This window comes from Fukomys damarensis, unplaced genomic scaffold, assembly GCF_012274545.1.
Source record: "Fukomys damarensis isolate Sample0158 unplaced genomic scaffold, DMR_v1.0_HiC HiC_scaffold_39, whole genome shotgun sequence".
Classification (NCBI taxonomy): domain Eukaryota; kingdom Metazoa; phylum Chordata; class Mammalia; order Rodentia; family Bathyergidae; genus Fukomys; species Fukomys damarensis.
Window position 1 is genome coordinate 85,787,016 of NW_022900951.1, and position 9,686 is coordinate 85,796,701.

Consider the following 9,686-nt stretch of genomic DNA (forward strand, 5'->3'; position numbering starts at 1 on the left):
TTCTACGCCACATAGCAAAAATGAGATTAATAGGGCTGGCATAATCTTAGTATATAAGCCCTTAAAAGTAGAAGAGAAGGCAACAGAGGGAGTCAAAGTACTCATACTCATTTGAAAATGGAGGAAGAAGGCTGTTGCAAAGAAATCTGTGCAGCCTCTGCAAACCAGGAACAACTTTCAGTTTATTGTCAGTGATGAAATGGGGACTGCAATCCTACAACTGCCCTGAACTAATTTCTCCTGACAATCTGAGCAAGCCAGGAAATGGGTTACCCTACTCAAACCTCCAGATGAGGACTCAGTGCAACTGACACCTTGATTTCAGATTTGGGAGATGCTGAGCAGAACACCCAGCTGAATCTGTTTAGAGTTCTGATCTATAGAGCTGCGAAATAATAAATTGATGCTGCTTTAAGCCACTGAGTTTGTGCTAATTTGTTTCACTAGCAATAGAAAAATGAATGCAAGAGCCAATAAGGGAAATTTCAGTAAGGGATCTCTTTGAGCATACTGATAAGTAATCACTGGAGCTTCAGTGTTCTTTCTGGCTCCTTTGGAACTCTCTGGAATACAGATCAGTGACTTAAGAGGAATAAAGAGTGCCAGGACAACAAAAGGTAGAATAGGTTGCCTTTCTTTAAATATTTATCTACCCAGAATCTATTAAAATAATTTCCCTATGCAAGCCTTGTAGGCTTGAGCATACAAGACTTGTACCAGAATAAACCTCTGGAATTTGCTTATATTTTCCTTTTGTATCCATTCATTTTTATCACTAATATTAGAAGCATATATAGTATGTGCCCACATTGTCCAAAGCAAGGAATTACATGTTAGAGAAAAAAAATAAGATTCAATCACTGTCCTGAAAGAGTTCACATTCAATGAGAGGTGACAGTCAAATAATCTGACAATTTTATTTCACCATGAAATGTGTTGTGTTGTGAAGGAATAGGATGTGAGATGCTGAGAGAGCTCAGATATTAAAAGTCTACTTCAACCTTGGGGGTCAGCGAAAACTTCCTTGAGGCAGTATTATCTAGACTGTATTGAAAAACAACAAAGAGTTGACAAAGTGAAAGTGACATGATGATTGGGCTGATGGTGATAGTGTGTCCTCAGAAAAGAGTGCAACAGTAAGAACCTAAAATACAAAGCTGGAGAAACAGACCTGAGCCACATCTTGTGGGGCTTTGAGAAACATGCTATGGAATTTAAAGTTTATATTATAGGCATTGACTTATTGTTATCTATTGTTTTTATTAAATGGGAGGTAAAAGAGAAAAACAACTTCATAATTTCTTTCAGACTTCCACTTGGATTCCTGAGTAGATGGTGATGCTATACATAAACAGATGAATTCAGAGGCAGTATAGTAGTGAATGTGTTGGTGCCCCAACCATACCCCTTTTAATATACATTCCTCAGCTTCTATGAATGTTGCCTGATAACCATTAAACTACTCTCAGGAAAACTGTCCTAGGCCCCAATCCAAAAATGACCCACCTATGAGACTAACCCCTACTCATAAACCTCAGGCAATGATTGGCTGGAGACAGTACAAAATTTGAACTTCTTAATCTCAAGGTGGAACTCATGATAAAACGTGTGTTCCATCACTTCCCTATGAGATCAAACTGTAGTTTGTCTCCAGCTAGGATCCAATATTTCTTAGCTTTTATCTCTGCCATATTTTGCTTCTCTTACTCTTTTCCATTGGAACCAGCCTCTTGACAAGTAATTTAAACAGGAATTTCCATCATGGACTCAGCCTTTAGAAAATCCATCCTATGTCAGATGGGAAAGCAAGTTTGATGGTGAGGAAGACTTAAAAATACAGTCTGAGATATATTGAAAATGAGGTAACTATGGAACATTAAGGTGGAACTATTTCATACAGTTGTATTTTCAGGGTTTGGAGCTCAGGAGAGAGGTCTGATCTGAATAAATCAACTTGGAAATTTTAAACATGTAAATGATAGACTAAAATCAATGAGAATGGATGAGATTTCCCAAGGAAGGCACATATAATAAAAAGAAACAAAAAGAAGTACATAAAGATTTAAATGGTATAAAAATAAAGAATAGCTACATAAGGACTTAGAAAGGTAGTCAGAAATAGAAAAAAAGCTTTTTTAGCACAACATTTTTAATACCACGGGACAAGCTTTAGGAATGTGAGATAAATAGCAGAAAGAATTTCAGGAAAGTATGATAAATACCAGAGAGCTCAAGTAACATCAAGAAAATGGTAGGGGAAAGCTAAGAAGGGCAAAGAAAAAAGTAAGAGAAAAGGAAAAATGGAAACAAAGTCTCTGTAAATAGGGAAGGGTAAAGGGGGTGAAGGTAGGACAGGGGAAAGGGGGGAAAACAAGAGATATATCATGTAAAGGTACAAGATCCCAATGATGAATGTAACTGTATTGTATAATGTACCAATAAAGAAAAAAAGGGGAAAAAAAAGAGAAAAGTATCTGGTGCACTTGATCAATAAGAAATGATTAATTATAAAAACAGCAAACATATATCTTTACACAGATATGCAAAGATACATACACATACACATATATACACACATACATATGTAATTTGCTTTCTGTATACATGGGTTCAACCTGTGGGCTCAACCACCACAGATCAAAAAATTTCCAATTTTGTATTTATATTGAACATGTACAGATTTTTCTTGTCATTATACCCTAAATAATACAGTACATCAACTTTTAAAACAGTATTTACATTGTATTAGATACAATAATCTAGAGAGAATTTAAAGTATAAAGGAAGATATGTATTGGTTGTACGAAAAATACATAGATTTTATGTAAGAGACTTGAATATCCATACATTTTGATATGAGGATTGCTGAAACCAGTCACCCGTGGATACTATGTAACTATATAAAAGATGTGATAAAAATGGTAAATCTTAAAAAGTTTTAAATTGCTTACAGTAAAATACATATTGCCACTATCCACCTTCCAAATGTACCCCCTCATTTCAAACCCATTAATTCTACCATTCTTGGCACTTTCTGAAGCAGTTCTGAAAGTCCTCTTCAGTGCGTGTCTTTTAATTGTGCTGTTGTGTCTGCCCCAATGTCCTGAATCCCTTCAGAATGTTTACCTTTCGTGATAATTTTGACTTTGAGGAAGAGCCAGAAATTACACGATGCCAGATCCGGTGAATAAGGTAGATGGGGACACACTACACTGTTTTTATTTGGCAAAGAATACCATAAATGGTTTGAATTAACTCAGGATACCAAGGTAGCCACAAAAAGAGACTCATAAAAGAGGACTTCTAAAACTGCTTCAGAAAGTAGCAAGAATGATGAGATAACTGTGTTCAAAGAAAGAAATATTTCTTTTACTCTAATCAATGTTTTATTTTTATTTGAAGTATTCACCATGTTTTCTGATCACACCTTGTACAATTGGGGGTGGGTACTGATTTGTAGAATGACATTTTCATATGAGTGTCTATATTTACCAGTAGGATATGCTCTAGTTGCTGTGGAAGAAGAGTAGGTAAGGATTAATTTTAGTGTTATAAAGTTCCAGGAATGCTTTAAGCAGGTGAAGGAGTATTTGAAATAACCTAGGCCAGTGTTTGATCAGGAAGCAGATGTGTCTGCTATGCTGAATGGTTTCATGTTGGATAACAGGCTAACAAAAATCCTTGGTGACAAGACACAATCAAACTTTGAACATTTGATGGCAGTTCATTAGGTAGGAATTATGGAAGAAGTGAAATATATACCTACCCATTTAATTTCAATTTGCTAATGTAAGTGTTCCAAACTCTCTCTCTCTCTCTCTCTCTCTCCCTCCCTCCCTCCCTCCCTCTCTCGGGGTTGTCCAGAATCCTAGTAGGATATCACTGCATTTAGCTATCTACCTGATTCCTACATGGAATCTTTTCTAACAGTTATAGGTGAGGATAGATGATTCTAAAGATCTTGCAAAGATCTATGCCCTAAATTCCCTAATGTTAGGACAGTTAATATAATGATAGGTGCTCTAATAAATACATTACCAATATTTAATGTCTTTTTGGTGCTGAAAATTGAACCGATGGCCTTTTGCATGCTGAGTACATGGTCTACTGCTGAGATATATCCTCAGTCCCTTAATGTCTTAAACACTGCAAAAGTTTAATTCTCATCCAAATGATAGCACATGGTGAGTCTTTTTGATTGGCAGATGACGCCTCCAATATGGTAATTCATGAACCCAAATTAAACTGCTGTGTGGCTCTGCCATGTATTATGGCCTTGTCAATATCTACATTTCTCTATAGATATTGAAAAATAATGTGGATAGTGTCACGCGCCATTATTTCCGGGTTCTTCATGCCCTGCATGAATTCCGGATGTGAGTCCGCCGGTGACAGTGGTTCATGCCTGCGCAGATGAGGCGCTTGGTTCGTCAGAATGATGCAGGCCGGCATTGACCAATAGAAATGGGCCACGTCACCCGGGTGGCTATAAAAGGCAGGCTTGCATCCAGCTCGGGGTCTTTCCGCCATTTTGAAGAATGTAGAAGAAACTCCAATAAAGCGTGCTTCAGAAGAATCCTGAGTGTTGCGTGCTCCTTGCTGGCAAGGTGCGCGTGACAAGTGGTGCCGAAACCTGGGAGCGACGACCATCATCGCCGGCATCAGCGGAGACCCCTGACTTCAGGAGGATTCAGAACTGAGACGCAGGAGGGGAGGATCCATCAACTTTCCGAGAGGTACGCTGTCTGGTGTGGGCGGGTGTTTCAGCTTGTTTACTCCAAAAGGTTTAAATTGGTAGTAAATCGAAGGTAGATAACTTTGTTGGTTGCCCACTTTCGTAGATAAGGGAGAAATGGGCAATTCAACCTCACAATCACTGGTCTATGCCTTACAAAGCCTGTTGAAGGAAAGGGAGTTAAAAATATTGGAGCAAATTTTAAGGAGGTTTCTAAAGGAAGTGGATCGAGCGGCGCCCTGGTTCAGCGGTACCGGGTCACTCACGATCCCATCCTGGGAAAAATTAGGAAAAGACCTCCAGCGAGAGAAAGATAAGAATACCTTAAGACCGGGGGTTTTACCAGTGTGGAAGATGATTAGAGCCTGTTTGGAGGACAAACGCTGCAATGATAAGGTGCGGGAGGGACAAAAATTGTTCAGGGAGCATCAAGACAGTGTATCAGAAACGGAGAGGGAAGAAAGAAGTAAGTCTAGACAAAAACGGAGAACAACGGGAGCTCAAGAAGAAGGGAGCCAAATTTCCGGCCCTATTGAGGCCTCAACGGGCCTCTATCCTGCCCTAGATGAATTAAAAAGATTAACATTAGCAGAAAAGGAAAGTAACTCGGAGGGCTCCTCGGAGGACTCTGAGACCGCGTCGGAGTCCTCAGGGGAGCCGCCCGAAAAAGAGGAAGTAATAAGAAGGAAAGTGAAAAGAAAAGGGAAAAATGAGATTGAAAGGCTGGGGCTTTATGCGCCGGCTGCCGTCCAGCCCTCTGCGCCCCCGCTGGTCGCCCCCCCCATGGGGAGATAAGGATGAAGCCGAGGGGACAAGGGATTTCCTTTTGTAAACCAAGGGAGATAGAGAAGATTATGCAGGCGTTTCCTGTTTTTGAGGACGCAAATCAACAAAGATACTATGAACCACTGAAGCATCAGCAATTAAAAGACTTAGCTGAGTCCGTGAGGACTTATGGGATAAATGCTTCCTTTACCCAGGCCCAAGTCGACAGATTAGCTTACATGGCCATGACACCCACGGATTGGTATAGTACCGTAAGGGCTTGCCTTTCTATGGGACAATATCTAGATTGGAAATCTATTTTTCAAGATGCCTGCACAGCGCAGGCGAGGAATAATGCATTGCAGGGACAGCCCCATTGGGATTATGATATGTTGACAGGGCAGGGGCAATGGAGCGTCAATCAGACAGCGTTCCCAGTTCAAGTGTATGAGCAAATAAACAAGCTTGCAGTTAAGGCTTGGAAGAGCCTCCCGAATAAGGGGGAAGTCTCAGGGAACTTAACTAAAGTGATTCAGGGACCCACGGAACCATTCTCAGACTTTGTAGCCCGAATGATGGAAGCGGCAGGCAGGATTTTCGGGGATGCAGAAGCAGCCATGCCCCTGGTGGAACAGTTGATTTTTGAACAGTGTACTAAGGAGTGCAGGAATGCAATTATCCCTTGGAAAGGGAAGGGATTAAATGCATGGATGAAAGCGTGTAGGGAAATAGGTGGCCCACTAACCAACTCAGGCATAGCAGCAGCAGTGCTTGCCGCGCAGAGATCGCACGACGTCACCTGCTTCAATTGCGGCCGCAAGGGTCATATCAGAAGGCAATGTAAGCAATCCAATAGAATGAATTCCCCGAGGAAGGTACCTGACATTTGCCCAAAGTGTGGCAAAGGGAGACATTGGGCTAATGAGTGCAGATCTGTAAAAGATATTAAAGGAAAGATCATATCAAGGAATGCGGGTGAGCCGCCAAAAAACGGGCAGAAGGGCCCTTGTCCCCAGGGCCCGCAAATGTATGGGGCGTTCCAGAGCAGGGGAATATCCCTGAGACCGCCGACAAGCCAAGGAGAGCCACTCCAGGTTCGGCGGGACTGGACCTCTGTGCCACCTCCAGGGCGATATTAACTCCCTTAATGGGATGTCAGCCTATTCCATCTGATGCTAATGGCCCCCTTCCAGAAGGAACCATGGGACTAATTTTGGGTAGATCGTCCACAACTTTACAGGGCCTCATTGTCCATCCTGGAGTTATTGATAGTGATTATGAGGGGGTAATTCAAATATTGTGCTCCTCGCCTAGGGGAATCTCCTCGATATCCCCCGGAGACCGTATTGCACAATTAATACTTTTGCCTAGTTTGCATCAACTTTTCCCCAGTGGGACTTCTCCGCGGGGGAAACGAGGATTAGGCTCCACCGGAGGCAATTGCACCTTTCTTTCCCTAGCCATGGACGATCGACCAACCCTAATGTTGCTCGTCCAAGGAAAGTCCTTTACAGGGATCTTAGATACAGGAGCGGACACCAGCATCATTTCTTCAAGGTGGTGGCCCCAGGCTTGGCCCATTAGGAAGGCAGAACAGTCCTTGCGGGGCTTAGGCTATGAAGCCTCCCCGTCTATCAGTGCGCAGCCCTTAAGGTGGAAAGATGAAGAAGGTAGAACTGGTGTCTTTACCCCTTATGTGTTGCCCCTGCCAGTCAATCTATGGGGACGAGACCTCTTACAGCAGATGCAGTTTAAATTGGTAAATGATTATTCTCCTCAGAGTCAAGCGATGATGAAATCTATGGGCAGTGTTCCGGGGAAAGGCCTCGGGAAAGGATTGCAAGGCAGATCAGAGCCGTTGCAATTAATCCCCAACAAAGACAGGCAAGGTCTGGGTTTTTCATAAGGGCCACTGAGGAAACGTCGCCCATATCTTGGACAACAGAGGATCCAATATGGGTTCCTCAGTGGCCTCTTACCTCTGAAAAATTAGCAGTAGCCACAGAATTAGTGGAGGAACAACTAAGACTAGGACATCTGGAAGTCTCGACCTCTCCTTGGAATACTCCTATATTTGTCATAAAAAAGAAGTCAGGAAAATGGAGACTCCTGCATGATCTTAGAGCTGTTAATAATCAGATGCAGCTCATGGGAGCATTACAGAGGGGATTGCCTTTGCTCTCTGCTTTGCCAAAAGATTGGATTATTGTAATAGATATCAAGGATTGCTTCTTTTCCATTCCCCTTGCTGAAGTGGATAAAATTCGTTTTGCCTTTACTTTACCATCCATCAATCATCAGGAGCCAGACCGTAGGTATCAATGGCGAGTCCTACCTCAAGGGATGGCTAATAGTCCTACCTTATGTCAGTCTTTTGTAGCAGAGGCATTAAGACCGGTTAGAATGAAGTATCCACAAATGTTATTGTATCATTATATGGATGATATCCTGCTATGTGATAAGAATGAGGATCAGTTGCATGAAGGCTTTGCTTATTTGTCAGATCAGTTAAAGTCCAGAAAGCTTTTTCTTGCCCCAGATAAGGTTCAAGAGGGAACTTTATGTTCATTTTTAGGAACAAAGATTCTTCCTCAAAAAATCATACCACAAAAGGTGACTATTGCAAGAAAGACATTGAAAACATTGAATGATTTTCAAAAGTTGTTAGGAGATATTAATTGGCTTCGCCCTTATTTGAAATTTTCCACCTATGATCTGAAGCCCTTATTTCAGGTTCTTGAAGGAGAAGCCTCCATATCTTCTCCCCGTAAGTTGACTAAAGAAGCCTCATTAGTATTAGAAAAGGTCGAAGAGGCCATCACACAGGCGCAGCTTTTGCAGCTTGAGGAACACCGGCCATTTCAGTTATGCATCTTGCCAACCATGGGATTACCCACAGCGGTGTTATGGCAAAAGGGGCCTCTGCTATGGGTGCATTTGCAGATCTCCTCGGGAAAGATGTTAGAATATTACCCCGCTAAAATAGCACAGATTGCTATGAAAGGGCTACAATTAGCAATCACACATTTTGGAAAATTCCCAGAAGTGATTTTATGTCCTTATACCAAAGATCAATTACAAGTGCTCTGTGCTACGGTAGATGCTTGGGCCATATTGTTCTGTGCCTATCCTGGACGCTTTGATAACCATTATCCGAAACACCCACTATTGCAGTTTGCCTCTAACAGTAATTTGGTGTTTCCAAAAATCACAGCCTCTCAACCATTAGTGGGTGCATTGGAAGTGTATGTTGATGGCTCCGGTAATGGGATGGGCAGCTATGTTGTGGGAGATAAGGCCATACAGGTATCATTCCCTTGCAAATCACCACAAATGGTGGAATGCGCCATAGTGGGCGTGGTCCTCAAAAAATTTCAAGAGCCACTTAATATTGTGACAGATTCTCATTATGTGGCCAATATTATGAAGAATCTAGAAGTGGTTGGCATTATTAGCTCTAAAAGCCCTATCTTTGATCTTCTCATGGATTTAAAAGAAATCATCTTGCAGCGCAACCATCCATTTTTCATACAACACATGCGAGCCCATACTCTGTTGCCTGGGCCTATGGCCAAGGGTAACGCCATGGCTGACGCTGCCACTAAACAAATATTTTGCTCCATGTTGGAGCACGCACAAGAATTTCATGCATTATATCATACACCAGCACAGACATTGCGGCTCCGGTTCAACATTTCCCACGCGCAGGAGTGAGAAATTGTGCTCCGTTGCCAGGCCTGTGCCAATTTCAGACCCGCGCCTAGCGTTGGGGTGAATCCTCGAGGGCTACAGCCCCTACATGTTTGGCAAATGGATGTCACCCACGTTCCAGAGTTCGGTAAGTCTAAATATCTACATGTTTCTGTTGATACTTGTTCAGGCATTCTCCATGCCACACCACTGACCGGAGAAAGAGTCCTGCATGTTATTACACATTGCCTTGAGGCCTGGGCGGCGCGGAGTCCTGCATGTTATTACACATTGCCTTGAGGCCTGGGCGGCGTGGGGTAAGCCACGCATCTTAAAAACTGATAATGAAAGCATTACCTCTAAACAGAAAGGGGGAATAGGTCCCCATATGGGACCCAAAAGCTCCATATCTTTAACCTTGTTTACTCTAAATTTTTTAAATCTGGATGTTTATGGAAAATCAGCAGCGGACCGGCATATGGGGTCAGCGGGGCTC